Raw genomic sequence first — 15055 nt, 5'->3', positions numbered from 1 at the left:
TAGGGGGTGAGGGGAGAGACACACGGGGCATGAGCAGGGGGTGGGGGGGAGAGACACACGGGGCATGAGCGCGGAGTGGGAGGCTAGAGACACACGGGGCATGAGCGGGGGGTGGGTGGGAGTGGAGAGACACACGGGGCATGAGCGGGGGGTGGGTGGGAGGGGAGAGACACACGGGGCATGAGCGGGAGGTGGATGGGAGGGATAGACACACATGGGGCATGAGCGGGGGGTGGGTGGGAGGGCTAGGGGCATGAGCGGAGGGTGGGGGGGAGGAAGAGAGACAGACGGGGCATGAGTAGGGGTTGAGGGGAGAGACACACGGGGCATGAGCAGGGGGTGGGGGGGAGGGAGAGACACACACGGGGCATGAGCGGGGGGTGGGTGGGAGGGCTAGAGACACACGGGGCATGAGCAGGGGTGGGGGAGGGAGAGAGACACACAGGGAATGAGCGGGGGTGGGGGGAGGGTGAGAGACACATGGGGCATGAGCGGGGGTGGGCGGGAGGGATAGAGACACACGGGGCATGAGCGGGGGTGGGGGGAGAGACACACGGTGCATGAGCGGGGGGTGTGTGGGAGAGATAGAGACACATGGGGCATGAGCGGGGTGTGGGTGGGAGGGATAGAGACACACGGGGCATGAGCGGGTGGTGGGTGGGAGTGATAGAGAAACACGGGGCATGAGCGGAGGTGGGTGGGGGGGCTAGGGGCATGAGCGGGGGGTGGGTGGGAGTGCTAGAGACACACGGGGCATGAGCAGGGGTGGGGGGAGGGAGAGACACACACGGGGCATGAGCGGGGGTGGGGGGAAGGAGAGACACACACAGGGCATGAGCGGGGGTGGGGGGAGGGAGAGACGCACACAGGGCATGAGCGGGGGGTGGGTGGGAGGGATAGAGACACACGGGGCATGAGCGGGGGTGGACGGGAGGGATAGAGACACACGGGGCATGAGCGGGGGGTGGGCGGGAGGGATAGAGACACACGGGGCATGAGCGGGGGTGGGCGGGAGGGATAGAGACACACGGGGCATGAGCGGGGGGTGGGCGGGAGGGATAGAGACACACGGGGCATGAGCGGGGGTGGGCGGGAGGGATAGAGACACACCGGGCATGAGCGGGGGTGGGGGGATGGATAGAGACACACGGGGCATGAGCAGGGGGTGGGTGGGAGGGCTAGAGACACATGGGGCATGAGTAGGGGGTAAGGGGAGAGACACACGGGGCATGAGCAGGAGGTGGGGGGAGGGAGAGACACACGGGGCATGAGCGGGGGGTGGGAGGGCTAGAGACACACGGGGCATGAGCGGGGTGTGGGTGGGAGGGGAGAGACACACAGGGCATGAGCGGGGGGCGGGTGGGACGGATAGAGACACACGGGCATGAGCGGTGGGTCGGTGGGAGGGCTTTAGGGGGATGAGCGGGGGGTGGGTGAGGGGGCTAGAGACACATGTGGCATGAGTAGGGGTAAGGGGAGAGACACACGGGGCATGAGCAGGGGGTGGGGAGATGGAGAGACACACACGGGGCATGAGCGGGGGTGGGTGGGAGGGAAAGAGACACACGGGGCATGAGCGGGGGTGGGAGGGCTAGAGACACACGTGGCATGAGCGGAGTTGGGGGAGGGAGAGAGACACACGGGGCATGAGCGGGGCTGGGGGGAGGGAGAGAGACACATGAGGCATTGAGTAGAGGTTGAGGGGAGCGACACACGGTGCATGAGCAGGGGGTGGGGGGGTGGGAGAGACACGCACGGGCATGAGTGGGGGGTGGGTGGGAGGGCTAGAGACACACGGGGCATGAGCGGGGGGTGGGTGGTCGGGATAGAGACACACGGGGCATGAGCGGGGGGTGGTTTGTAGGGCTAGGGGCATGAGCGGGGGGTGGGTGGGAGGGCTAGAGACACATGGGGCATGAGTAGGGGGTAAGGGGAGAGACACACGGGGCATGAGCAGGGGGTGGGGGACGGAGAGACTCACACGGGGCGTGAGCGGGGGGTGGGTGGGAGGGCTAGAGACACACGGGGCATGAGCAGGGGGTGGGAGGTCTAGGGGGTGAGGGGAGTAAGAGAGACACACGGGGCATGAGCGGGGGTGGGGGGGAGGGAGAGAGACACACGGGGCATGAGCGGGGGGTGGGCGGGAGGGATAGAGACACACGGGGCGTGAGCGGGGGGTGGGTGGGAGGGATAGAGACACACAGGGCATGAGCGGGGGTTGGGTGGGAGGGCTAGAGACACACGGGGCATGAGCGGGGGGTGGGAGGGCTAGAGACACACGGGGCATGAGCGGGGGTGGGGGGAGCGAGAGAGACACACGGAGTATGAGCGGGGGTGGTGGGAGGGAGAGAGACACACGGGGCATGAGTAGGGGGTGAGGGGAGAGACACACGGGGCATGAGCAGGGGGTGGGGGGAGGGAGAGACACACACGGGGCATGAGCAGGGGGTGGGTGGGAGGGCTAGAGACACACGGGGCATGAGCGGGGGGTGGGAGGGCTAGAGACACACGGGGCATGAGCGGGGGGTGGGTGGGAGGGGAGAGACACATGGGGGATGAGCGGGGGGTGAGTGGGAGGGATAGAGACACACGGGGCATGAGCGGGGGGTGGGTGGGAGGGCTAGGGGCATAAGCGGAGGGTGGGTGGGGAGGGAGAGAGACACACGGGGCATGAGTAGGGGGTGAGGGGAAAGACACACGGGGCATGAGCAGGGGGTGGGGGGGAGGGAGAGACACACACGGGACATGAGCGGTGGGAGGGTGGGAGGGCTAGAGACACACGGGGCATGAGCGTGGGCTGGGAGGGCTAGAGACACACGGGGCATGAGTGGGGGTTGGGGGAGGGAGAGAGACACACGGGGCATGAGCGGGGGTAGGGGGGAGGGAGAGAGACACACGGGGCATGAGCGGGGGTGGGCGGGAGGGATAGAGACACACGGGGCTTGAGCGGGGGGAGAGACACACGGGACCTGAGCGGGGGGTGGGTGGGAGTTATACAGACACACGGGGCATGAGCGGGGGGTGGGTGGGAGGGAGGGATAGAGACACACGGGGCATGAGCGGGTGGGAGTGATAGAGAAAAACGGGGCATGAGCGGAGGGTGGGTGGGAGGGATAGAGACAAACGGGGCGTGAGCGGGGGGTGGGAGGGCTAGAGACACACGTGGCATTAGCGGGGGTGGGGGGAGGGAGAGAGACACACGGGGCGTGAGCGGGGGTGGGGGCGAGGGAGAGAGACACACGGGGCATGAGTAGGGGGTGAGGGGAGAGACACACGGGGCATGAGCAGGGGGTGGGGGAGAGACACACACGGGGCATGAGCGCGGAGTGGGAGGGCTAGAGACACACGGGGCATGAGCGGGGGGTGGGTGGGAGGGGAGAGACACACGGGGCATGAGCGGGGGGTGGGTGGGAGGGGAGAGACATACGGGGCATGAGCGGGAGGTGGATGGGAGGGATAGACACACACGGGGCATGAGCGGGGGGTGGGTGGGAGGGCTAGGGGCATGAGCGGAGGGTGGGGGGGAGGAAGAGAGACAGACGGGGCATGAGTAGGGATTGAGGGGAGAGACACACGGGGCATGAGCAGGGGGTGGGGGGAGGGAGAGACACACACGGGGCATGAGCGAGGGGTGGGTGGGAGGGCTAGAGACACACGGGGCATGAGCAGGGGTGGGGGAGGGAGAGAGACACACAGGGCATGAGCGGGGGTGGGGGGAGGGAGAGAGACACATGGGGCATGAGCGGGGGTGGGCGGGAGGGATAGAGACACACGGGGCATGAGCAGGGGTGGGGGGAGAGACACACGGTGCATGTCAGATATCCTGAAGCACGGTTCCGTGTTGACCCGTCGTGAAGAATATATTTCTTCCTACCAATGTGATTCTCAGGAGTACGAAAGGACAGGCTGAGAAACTAATTGATCGGAAGATGGTGTAGAGTCGTAGGGATCGGTAGAGTTGAGCGGACCGCAAACTTCACGATAGATGGAGAATCCGGGTTCCTTTCAACAACTGCAGAAAACGGGTTTTAACCAGAAGTGTTTCATGCAAGAATGTCCTCAATACTGGGGAATTCTGGAGACCATAAGAAGAGACAATACAATCAGTACCAGATAGTGAGTTGTAGAGAATGGTAAGGAAAGTTAAGTTTCTTACCCTGGTTTCCCTGGAAGTGGTCGTCTCTGGCAAATCTCCTTCTCCTTTTCTGCACGAACTGTGTGATGGTATCTGCCCCCTGTCCGACGAACCAAATAATCCAATGGTGCAAGGAAGTCACTAGTCCAGCAACACCCTATTCCCGCCGGCACGAGGACGCCTAAAAGGTGCTCAGGAAGTCTCTAGTCCGCACCTAGCCTATTCCCGCCGGCACGAGGACGCCTACAGCACCCTGGAGGAAAGGACAGGGAAGGAATAGGAGGGGAAGAGGAAGGAAGGAAAGAAAGAAGGTAAGAGGTCTCCCAACCTTCAAGGTCCGAAATCAACTTAACCAAACCACTAGGCAAGAATAACCAAAAAACAATCCGAGGTCAAAATACTAGAACAGGTAAGGGCAATCCGTGAGCATATCCAATAAACGTAATCCGAGATCAAAAAATAGCCAAATATTTCCAAGCGAGAAGAGCCACTGTCAATATGGGATCAGAAGCAGCGAGAAGTGGGCGCCGGATCATTAAGTACCTGAACTACCGGCAACAAGATGGTCACGTGACCCAGTACGTTTTCTATCACGTGGAAGACGCCGCGCCCACTGACGTAACCTCCATGGTAACTTCCACGTGAGACGTCGGGAACTACGTTCCCGACGAAAATGTCTACCGCGAGTAGAGCGTGGATAATGCAAGCCCGCCTCCTGTCTGATATTCGAACGCGACAGGCGCTTTTGGCTACGAGAAGACAAGAGAACCGAAGGGGTATCACAAGACCTGAAGCGTTTTCTGACAGTATCCTCCCCCAAAGGACCCCCATGCCCCCGTGAGGCCAGAAACTGGGACACCAACAACGGGGCATGCACATTCTGCTCTGGTTCCCATGTCCGATCTTCCGGACCGTAACCTTTCCAATCCACTAAGAAATACCTGGTACCACGAGAAACCTTAGAATCAAGAATGGAATTGACTTCATACTCCTCTACCCCTTGAACCAATATCGGAGATGGAGAAGCCACTACCCTGGTACTGTCCACACAAGGCTTAACCATGGACACATGAAAGACCGGATGTATCTTCCAAGAGCACGGCAAATCTAACTTGACTACCAATGGACTCAAGACATCCATTACAACATAAGGACCGACAAAACGTGGCAACAAGCATCGTCGTCCCGGAATGCGTAAATTCTTTGTGGACAACCATACCCGCGAACCTGGAACGTAATTGGGTGCAGGACGGCGATTCCGATCAGCGTACTTCTTTGCCTGCTCTTGAGCTTGTTTCAGATGTTCCAGCACCCTATCACGGACCAGAGACAGATCCTTGATACAAGATTGAACTGCCGGGCAATCCGCAGGTAGTTTCCAATCAAGAGGTAGGGTGCGTGGGTGTTGCCCATATTAGGCATAAAATGGCGATGTTCCCGTAGATGAATGGCTGGAATTATTATAAGCGAATTCCGCTAATGGAAGAACGGCTAACCAGGATTCCTGATGTTGAAGGATGAGACACCTGAGATACTGCTCCATAGTAGCGTTCACCCGCTCTGTTTGACCATCCGTCTGGGGATGGAATGCTGTGGAACACCGTTCATCCACCCCTAATGAGAACATAAGATGCCTCCAGAAACGTGACGTGAACTGGGACCCTCTGTCAGAAACCACAATCTCAGGTAACCCAAAAAACCTGAAGACATGTCGCAAGAACAGCTCCGCCAGCTTAGCAGCTGATGGCAAACCTTGGCAAGGAACAAATAGAGACATTTTGGAAAAGCTGTCAACCACCACCCATATAGTATCAAAACCGTCGATCAAAGGCAACTCCACCACAAAATCCATGGTAATCATCGCCCATGGTCTGGCCGGCACTGGTAATGGCTGTAGTAACCCCATAGGTTTCGCCGAATGGGATTTACATTGGGCACAAATGGCGCAGGTCGAGATATATTGCGAGACGTCTCTTCGCATAGAGGGCCACCAACACCATCGTTTGAGGAGTTCGAGGGTTTTCTGTGAACCAGGGTGCGCTGCGATAGCAGCGTCATGACATAAGGAAATAGCTGCACACCGGGTATCCTGATCAGGCATAAAGACACGACCCTGGACATAAGGAAGACCATGCAAAATATCCATGTTATATTCTGCCAATTCTGCGGGCTCTTTATCAACCCAGGTCTGGAGCGTTGACTTCAAAGTGGGTTGTAGAACACAACTACAAACCACTTGTGTTGGTAATAACAATGACCCATCCTGTGGACGTGAAACATCATTCCCCAAGCTTCTGGATAGAGCGTCAGCCTTGGAATTTAGAACACCTGGGCGATAAGTCAACGTAAAGTTGTACATCGAAAAGAATTCATGCCAGCGGGCATGTCTCGCAGTGGTGCACGTCAAGGACTGCAAGGCCAACAGGTTTCTGTGGTCAGTAAAGACCTGGACCGGTACTTCCGTACCAAGAAGAGGATGTCGCCAGACCATAAATGCGTCCCGAACAGCCAACAATTCCCGTTCCGTTACGGTATAATTGCGCTCATAGGGCGTTAACTTGCGTGAATGATAGGCGACTGGATGTAATTCCCCGGTATCAGCGCATGTCTGGGACAGGATAGCTCCTACCGCAACATCCGAAGCATCAGCTTCGACGACGAAAGGACGTTTGACATTTGGATGCAGCAAAACAGGAGCTGTAGTGAATGCGGCCTTTAAAGACTCAAACGCTATTTGGGCGTTATCGTTCCATAAATAAGGTTTCTTGTTACTGGTCAATTCGGTGAGGGGTGCAGCAATAGAAGAGAACTGTCTAATGAACCGCCTGTAAAAGTTAGAAAACCCCAGAAACGATTGCAACTCTTTCCTTGAAGTTGGTACAGGCCAGTTTAAGACCGCTTTTACCTTACTACTACTCATCTGCACTCCTTTGTTGGTGATGTCATATCCAAGGAACTCGACCTGATTTGCATGGAATACACATTTTTCTAACTTGACAAAAAGGTGATGCTCCCGCAAGCGTTGTAAGACTTCTGAAACATGACGTACATGATCTTCCATAGATGGAGAATAGATGAGTATATCATCTAGATAGACGATAACGAACCTGTCGATCATGTCACGCAGAACGTCGTTGATGAAATTCTGGAATGTGGCCGGGGCATTGCAAAGCCCGAATGGCATCACCAAATACTCGAATAGGCCATATCGGGTCTTGAAGGCGGTTTTCCATTCATCCCCTCGACGAATCCGGACCAAGTTGTAAGCACCCCTTAGATCCAATTTGGTGAAGAATTCTGAAGACCCTAACTGATCCAGTAAGACAGAAATCAGCGGAATCGGGTACTGATTTCGGATAGTACCTGCATTGAGCTCCCGATAATCAATACAAGGTCTTAAGTCACCCTCCTTCTTGGGTACAAAGAATAGCGGTGAAGCAAATGGAGAGTGAGAAGACCGAATAAAACCTAACTCAAGGGCTTTATCCAAATATTCCTTAAGGACGACTTCTTCCTTTTGGGTAAGGGAATAAATACGTCCCGATGGTGTCTTAACATCTGGTTTGAGAACAATCGGGCAATCGTAGGGCCGATGAGGCGGCAGAATCTCCGCTTTCCCTTTGTCAAAAACATCCTTATAACTTGTGTATTCGACAGGCAATACGGTGTTAACTACTGCTCCAATGGTAACCACAGAGTTCAACAAAGCCCGACTAGGAGCTTCAGGTGCTTCATACATAGACTCTACTGAATTGCATGATCGAAGACGTTGCTGAGAACTGAAAGCGATAGCCCCGGTCTCCCAGTTAATGACCGGATTATGAAGCTTGAGCCATGGTAAACCCAGGATTAGTTTATATTGCGGTGCCATAATGACGTCAAATGTGATGGTTTCCGAATGCTCAACACCAATGGTTAACAGTAACGGAATGGTATGTTCAGTAACAAGCCCAGAAAGAAGGGTTGATCCGTCAACGGCATTGACTACCTCAGGAACACTCTTTGACAATAAGGGAATACCCCATTTCCGAACATATTGGGCATCAATGTAGTTACCAGTTGCCCCAGAGTCAAGAACAGCTGCAGAACTCCAAGGCGTGACCTGGTCATAACTCAACATAACGTCAATATAGAAGGGTGTGGACAACAAGGAACCCTGCATGGAAGAGCTCGGCGTAGGGGTTCCTTCTACGACCGGGCCTTGGCGTTTCCCGACTTGCGGGGTCTCTTTGGGCATGCACTGAGTAGATGATTAGCGGAACCGCAATAAAAGCACAAATTGTTCCGTCTGCAATGTTCTCTTTCTTCCGATGTTAACGGGCCCCTTACTGCCCCGATTTGCATAGGTTCGTCACCGCCAGAAACAGGAATTGGGGAAACGGTAGTATTGACCGGAACTACTCTCTTCTCCCCTTTTCTTTCGGCGCGTCGGGCATCAATCTGAAGGACTAGGTCCAAGAAATCAGGAAAGGACGTAGGAACCACCGGAACCGTGGCTGTAGTATCTTTCAATGAGTCCGACAATCCTTTATAAAATAGGGCTGCCTTTTTATCTTCCGGCCAACCAGTTTCAGCAACCAACTGATTAAACTTAGCCAAATATGACAACAAAGGAGTATCCCCCTGACGGAGATTTAACAATTCCAGATCCGTGGCTTGAGTCTTGTAGCGAGTATCAAACACCCTAGTCATAGCACTGATCAATGCATCGCAGTCGAACAATAGCGGACTGCCTTGTTCTAACAAAGGATTAGCCCAAACAGCGGCCATACCACCGAGGTTTGATAAGACAAAGGCAGCTTTTGTAGTCGCATCAGGAAACGAGGTAGGCCGACACAAGAAATGCAACCTGCATTGGTTAATGAAAGTCCGAAAGGATTTAGGATCCCCAGTAAACCTTTCTGGGGGAGCAAGCGGGAACTGAGCGGCCATGTACACATGCGTAGAATCAGATCTGACCGTAGGCCCTGCCTGACCTGAAGTGGAAGCGGAGGCCAAAGATGGTGATCCTGTAACCACTTCCCTGATACCAGCTTGCATTTCGTCAATGCGCCGGTGGGTGTCAGCCTGGTCCGCCGTCATATCGGCACGTAGGTCGGCCACCAACTGAACCATAACGGCTAACGGGTCATTCGCGGCATCCATGATAAGGCTTCTGATTCTGTCAGATATCCTGAAGCACGGTTCCGTGTTGACCCGTCGTGAAGAATATATTTCTTCCTACCAATGTGATTCTCAGGAGTACGAAAGGACAGGCTGAGAAACTAATTGATCGGAAGATGGTGTAGAGTCGTAGGGATCGGTAGAGTTGAGCGGACCGCAAACTTCACGATAGATGGAGAATCCGGGTTCCTTTCAACAACTGCAGAAAACGGGTTTTAACCAGAAGTGTTTCATGCAAGAATGTCCTCAATACTGGAGAATTCTGGAGACCATAAGAAGAGACAATACAATCAGTACCAGATAGTGAGTTGTAGAGAATGGTAAGGAAAGTTAAGTTTCTTACCCTGGTTTCCCTGGAAGTGGTCGTCTCTGGCAAATCTCCTTCTCCTTTTCTGCACGAACTGTGTGATGGTATCTGCCCCCTGTCCGACGAACCAAATAATCCAATGGTGCAAGGAAGTCACTAGTCCAGCAACACCCTATTCCCGCCGGCACGAGGACGCCTAAAAGGTGCTCAGGAAGTCTCTAGTCCGCACCTAGCCTATTCCCGCCGGCACGAGGACGCCTACAGCACCCTGGAGGAAAGGACAGGGAAGGAATAGGAGGGGAAGAGGAAGGAAGGAAAGAAAGAAGGTAAGAGGTCTCCCAACCTTCAAGGTCCGAAATCAACTTAACCAAACCACTAGGCAAGAATAACCAAAAAACAATCCGAGGTCAAAATACTAGAACAGGTAAGGGCAATCCGTGAGCATATCCAATAAACGTAATCCGAGATCAAAAAATAGCCAAATATTTCCAAGCGAGAAGAGCCACTGTCAATATGGGATCAGAAGCAGCGAGAAGTGGGCGCCGGATCATTAAGTACCTGAACTACCGGCAACAAGATGGTCACGTGACCCAGTACGTTTTCTATCACGTGGAAGACGCCGCGCCCACTGACGTAACCTCCATGGTAACTTCCACGTGAGACGTCGGGAACTACGTTCCCGACGAAAATGTCTACCGCGAGTAGAGCGTGGATAATGCAAGCCCGCCTCCTGTCTGATATTCGAACGCGACAGGCACTTTTGGCTACGAGAAGACAAGAGAACCGAAGGGGTATCACAAGACCTGAAGCGTTTTCTGACAGTGCATGAGCGGGGGGTGTGTGGGAGAGATAGAGACACATGGGGCATGAGCGGGGTGTGGGTGGGAGGGATAGAGACACACGGGGCATGAGCGGGTGGTGGGTGGGAGTGATAGAGAAACACGGGGCATGAGCGGAGGTGGGTGGGGGGGCTAGGGGCATGAGCGGGGGGTGGGTGGTAGTGCTAGAGACACACGGGGCATGAGCAGGGGTGGGGGGGGGAGAGACACACACGGGGCATGAGCGGGGGTGGGGGGAAGGAGAGACACACACAGGGCATGAGCGGGGGTGGGGGGAGGGAGAGACGCACACAGGGCATGAGCGGGGTGTGGGTGGGAGGGATAGAGACACACGGGGCATGAGCGGGGGTGGACGGGAGGGATAGAGACACACAGGGCATGAGCGGGGGGTGGGCGGGAGGGATAGAGACACACGGGGCATGAGCGGGGGTGGGCGGGAGGGATAGAGACACACGGGGCATGAGCGGGGGTGGGGGGCATGGATAGAGACACACGGGGCATGAGCAGGGGGTGGGTGGGAGGGATAAAGACACATGGGGCATGAGCGGGGGGTGGGTGGGAGTTATAGAGACACACGGGGCATGAGCGGGGGGTGGGTGGGAGGTACAGAGACACACGGGGCGGGGGGTGGGTGGGAGGGCTAGGGGCATGAGCTGGGGGTGGGTGGGAGGGATAGAGACACATGGGGCATGAGCGGGGGGTGGGTGGGAGGGATAGAGACACACGCGGCATGAGCGGGGGGTGGGTGGGAGGGCTAGGGGCATGAGCGGGGGGTTGGTGGGAGGGCTAGAGACACATGGGGCATGAGTAGGGGATAAGGGGAGAGACACACGGGGCAGGAGGTGGGGGGAGGGGGAGACACACGGGCATGAGCGGGGGGTGGGAGGGCTAGAGACACACGGGGCATGAGCGGGGTGTGGGTGGGAGGGGAGAGACACACGGGGCATGAGCGGTGGGTCGGTGGGAGGGCTTTAGGGGCATGAGCGGGGGATGGGTGAGGGGGCTAGAGACACATGTGGAATGAGTAGGGGGTAAGGGGAGAGACACACAGGGCATGAGCAGGGGGTGGGGAGATGGAGAGACACACACGGGGCATGAGCGGGGGTGGGTGGGAGGGAAAGAGACACACGGGGCATGAGCGGGGGGTGGGAGGGCTAGAGACACACGTGGCATGAGCGGAGTTGGGGGAGGGAGAGAGACACACGGGGCATGAGCGGGGCTGGGGGGAGGGAGAGAGACACATGGGGCATGAGTAGGGGGTGAGGGGAGAGACACACGGGGCATGAGCAGGGGGTGGGGGGGAGGGAGAGACATGCACGGGGCATGAGCGGGGGGTGGGTGGGAGGGCTAGAGACACACGGGGCATGAGCGGGGGGTGGGTGGGAGGGGAGAGACACACAGGGCATGAGCGGGGGGTCGGTGCGTGGGATAGAGACACACGGGGCATGAGCGGGGGGTGGGTTGTAGGGCTAGGGGCATGAGCGCGGGGGGTGGGTGGGAGGGCTAGAGACACATGGGGCATGAGTAGGGGGTAAGGGGAGAGACACACGGGGCATGAGCAGGGGGTGGGGGAGGGAGAGACACACACGGGGCGTGAGCGGGGGGTGGGTGGGAGGGCTAGAGACACACGGGGCAGGGGGTGGGAGGTCTAGGGGGTGGGGGGAGTAAGAGAGACACACGGGGCATGAGCGGGGGTGGGGGAGAGGGAGAGAGACACACGGGGCATGAGCGGGGGTGGGCGGGAGGGATAGAGACACACGGGGCGTGAGCGGGGGTGGGGGGAGAGACACACGGGGCATGAGCGGGGGGGTGGGTGGGAGGGATAGAGACACAAAGGGCATGAGCGGGGGGTGGGTGGGAGGGATAGAGACACACGGGCATGAGCAGGGGGTGGGGGGGAGGGAGAGACACGCACGGGGCATGAGCGGGGGGTGGGTGGGAGGGCTAGAGACACAAGGGGCATGAGCGGGGGGTGGGAGGGCTAGAGACACACGGGGCATGAGCGGGGGGTGGGTGGGAGGGGAGAGACACACAGGGCATGAGCGGGGGGTCAGTGCGTGTGATAGAGACACACGGGGCATGAGCGGGGGGTGGGTTGTAGGGCTAGGGGCATGAGCGGGGGGTGGGTGGGAGGGCTAGAGACACATGGGGCATGAGTAGGGGATAAGGGGAGAGACACACAGGGCATGAGCAGGGGGTGGGGGAGGGAGAGACACACACGGGGCGTGAGCGGGGGGTGGGTGGGAGGTCTAGAGACACACGGGGCATGAGCAGGGGGTGGGAGGTCTAGGGGGTGGGGGGAGTAAGAGAGACACACGGGGCATGAGCGGGGGTGGGGGAGAGGGAGAGGGAGAGAGACACACGGGGCATGAGCGGGGGGTGGGCGGGAGGGATAGAGACACACGGGGCGTGAGCGAGGGTGGGGGAGAGATACACGGGGCACGAGCGGGGGGGTGGGTGGGAGGGATAGAGACACAAAGGGCATGAGCGGGGGGTGGGTGGGAGGGATAGAGACACACAGGGCATGAGCGGGGGTTGGGTGGGAGGGCTAGAGACACACGGGGCATGAGCGGGGGGTGGGAGGGCTAGAGACACACGGGGCATGAGCGAGGGTGGGGGGAGGGAGAGAGACACACAGAGTAGGAGCGGGGGTGGGGGGAGGGAGAGAGACACACGGGGCATGAGTAGGGGGTGAGGGGAGAGACACGGGGCATGAGCAGGGTGTGGGGGGAGGGAGAGACACACACGGGGCATGAGCAGGGGGTGGGTGGGAGGGCTAGAGACACACGGGACATGAGCGGGGGGTGGGAGGGCTAGAGACACACGGGGCATGAGCGGGGGGTGGGTGGGAGGGGAGAGACACATGGGGCATGAGCGGGGGGTGGGTGGGAGGGATAGAGACACACGGGGCATGAGCGGGGGGTGGGTGGGAGGGCTAGGGGCATGAGCGGAGGGTGGGGGGGAGGGAGAGAGACACACGGGGCATGAGTAGGGGGTGAGGGGAGAGACACACGGGGCATGAGGAGGGGGTGGGGGGGAGGGAGAGACACACACGGGGCATGAGCGGGGGGAGGGTGGGAGGGCTAGAGACACACGGGGCATGAGCGGGGGCTGGGAGGGCTAGAGACACACGGGGCATGAGTGGGGGTGGGGGGAGGGAGAGAGACACACGGGGCATGAGCGGGGGTGGGGGGGAGGGAGAGAGACACACGGGGCATGAGCGGGGGTGGGCGGAAGGGATAGAGACACACGGGGCATGAGCGGGGGGGGAGAGACACACGGGGCATGAGCGGGGGGTGGGTGGGAGGGATAGAGACACACGGGGCATGAGCGGGGGGTGGGTGGGAGGGATAGAGACACACGGGGCATGAGCGGGTGGGAGTGATAGAGAAAAATGGGGCATGAGCGGAGGGTGGGTGGGAGGGATAGAGACAAACGGGGCATGAGTGGGGGGTGGGTGGGGGGGCTAGGGGCATGAGCGGGGGGTGGGTGGGAGGGCTAGAGACACACGGGGCATGAGCGGGGGTGGGGGGAGGGAGAGACACACACGGGCATGAGCAGGGGGGAGGGGAGGGAGAGACACACACGGGGCATGAGCGGCGGTGGGGGGAAGGAGAGACACACACAGGGCATGAGCGGGGTGGGTGGGAGGGATAGAGACACACGGGGCATGAGCGGGGGGTGGGCGGGATGGATAGAGACACACGGGGCATGAGCGGGGGTGGGCGGGAGGGATAGAGACACACGGAGCATGAGCGGGGGTGGGGGGATGGATAGAGACACACCGGGCATGAGCGGGGGTTGGGTGGGAGGGATAGAGACACACGGGGCATGAGCGGGGGGTGGGTGGGAGTGATAGAGACACACGGGGCATGAGCCTGGGGTGGGTGGGAGGGATAGAGACACACGGGGCATGAGCGGGGGGTGGGTGGGAGGGATAGAGACACACGGGGCATGAGCGGGGGGTGGGTGGGAGGGATAGAGACACACGGGGCATGAGCGGGTGGGAGTGATAGAGAAAAATGGGGCATGAGCGGAGGGTGGGTGGGAGGGATAGAGACAAACGGGGCATGAGTGGGGGGTGGGTGGGGGGGCTAGGGGCATGAGCGGGGGGTGGGTGGGAGGGCTAGAGACACACGGGGCATGAGCGGGGGTGGGGGGAGGGAGAGACACACACGGGCATGAGCAGGGGGGAGGGGAGGGAGAGACACACACGGGGCATGAGCGGCGGTGGGGGGAAGGAGAGACACACACAGGGCATGAGCGGGGTGGGTGGGAGGGATAGAGACACACGGGGCATGAGCGGGGGGTGGGCGGGATGGATAGAGACACACGGGGCATGAGCGGGGGTGGGCGGGAGGGATAGAGACACACGGGGCATGAGCGGGGGTGGGGGGATGGATAGAGACACACCGGGCATGAGCGGGGGTTGGGTGGGAGGGATAGAGACACACGGGGCATGAGCGGGGGGTGGGTGGGAGTGATAGAGACACACGGGGCATGAGCCGGGGGTGGGTGGGAGGGCTAGGGGCATGAGCCGGGGGTGGGTGGGACGAATAGGGACACACGGGGCATGAGCGGGGGGTGGGTGGAAGGGATAGAGACACACGG

Source organism: Ambystoma mexicanum, chromosome 2q (assembly GCF_040938575.1).
Source record: "Ambystoma mexicanum isolate Mex_15411 chromosome 2q, UKY_AmexF1_1, whole genome shotgun sequence".
NCBI lineage: Eukaryota > Metazoa > Chordata > Amphibia > Caudata > Ambystomatidae > Ambystoma > Ambystoma mexicanum.
This window is presented reverse-complemented; position numbering follows the sequence as displayed.